We start from the raw sequence: 2,039 nt of genomic DNA, 5'->3' as shown, positions 1-2,039 counted from the left end.
TTAAACCCCAGGTAACACAGTCAACAACCAGCCGAATATATATGTTATATACATGCTTTTTGCCAATTAGTTTGTGATATCACGTGATACAAACATATAATGCAATATGCAAATGCCTTGAAATTGATACAATTTGGGTGTGGTCAGTACTGTATGTCACGTGCGAGTAGATAACATGACAGTGACATACATTATATTGATGAAATATTAATTGCCATGCAGAAAACTGATGAATTGACCAATATTCAAAGTACAGGGACGAAATGAAGCTGGAAGGTACACTTCCGTTAAATACATTATTATTCAAAATCACAGAATGAATTAGTGAAATATGACGTTATTCTTGGCGCAACAAATGCATTCTTTCATCTTAATAAATATTCATAAATTTCAATGGCAGTTGAATCAAACGAGCCAATCAAAGAGCACAGTGCGTAACGACGTCATTTGAAAACCTTACAATGTTATTCAATCGGCCAATAGAAACCTCTTATTTCAGTTTAAATTTTAAAATTCACAAATATTTATAAAGATGAAGGGAATGCACTTGTTGCGTCGAGAATAATACAACAAATAATGATTGCTGACAATATCCTGAGATGCACATGGTACTGCCTACTTTGTAGCCATGGTTTATTTATTTGGCCGGCAACGCGCAATTATACCTGGGCAGAACGAAATCAGCGGCGCATGCTCTAGTGCGTTGCCATGGTAAGTCGCACGCGTGGTCACGTGTTTTGATGCGTTTCCGTGGGAAATCTATTTCGAAGTCGCGTGCTGTCACTTAAGTTATGGTGTGATATAAGACGGCAACATATATTAGTTTAAATTTGAAATTGCGACTTTATTGTCACGGAATAGCTGATTGATAGAGCCAGCTCGTTGGTGCACCAAATCAAACCATTCAATTTAACTGAGGTCAAATACAGTTGTTGTTTTTTTAATACGATCACGCAATGGTTCTATGCGTAGTAAAGAAACCGTATGGGTAGGACAATGCGGTACACACAATTATCGCCATCTTCCAGCTATTAACACATGAAAACATGTTTTATTCTTGTCTATATCGTGGGGAAAAAGTGTTTTAAAGTCAGATAATAGTTTTTTTCACATAAATAAATAAATTTGCATTTTCATTTTGATACTAGCTTTGAGCGGGTACCTTACAAAAATGATCGTCATGATTGATGACCACTGGGCATGCGCCTTACTCGTACATAGGGGCAATCGTGAATGGTGATTTCTGAACATGTATCATGATACTATGTATCAAAACAAACTTTATTGTAGCAAAACAACTTCAACAACATTGGAAGCAATTGCTGTACATTTACCGACAATGTTGATAATAACTTGCTGTAGTGTAGCAATATTTAGTTAAACATAATCGTTCAAAGAATGACTGAAACGATAGTAACATATAGGTTGTTTGGTGATCGCTTAGTGTATATCTTACATGGAGGCGTTACGTGATTCATCTACAGTCCACACTGACACAGCGACCGTCAATATTGATGTTATATTTTGCCACTGATTTTTTTAGAAATATTATCAATAATGCAACGGTCGCCACTGTCGCTGATATAATGGACTTAAAACACCCTTTCATTACGTTCAAATGAAAAATACGTCGCTTCGAAATACCAAAATACACGGTTTGAAAGCACGCTATAACGATATATGACATGGTATTTTCATACAATCACAGTACATTTATTCCATCATATGCTTAGTGATTTGTAGCTCGTTGATGTGTCTATTCGATTTATAGACGTTTCTTTATACGAATTCACGTTTGACCGACGCGACTATAATCTCAATATGTCATTAGTGGTTTAAAGAAATAATCACACAAAAACCACGCAACATTGCGACAGACGTCATCCCGACAACTGTTTCAACACTGAGAATATTATCAAAAACTGCCTTCATGGCGTAATTGCAGATGCGTATATTACATATAAAATGTTTAATTTCAACGTATTATTTGCGGGATGCACACAAAGAAACAGTGTTTTCATCTAGCTCTTTTTTCTGTA

The sequence above is a fragment of the Saccoglossus kowalevskii genome, chromosome 4, assembly GCF_978046115.1.
Source record: "Saccoglossus kowalevskii chromosome 4, keSacKowa6.1, whole genome shotgun sequence".
In the NCBI taxonomy this organism is placed as follows: Eukaryota; Metazoa; Hemichordata; class Enteropneusta; family Harrimaniidae; genus Saccoglossus; species Saccoglossus kowalevskii.
Note: the sequence above shows the minus strand (reverse complement) of the source record.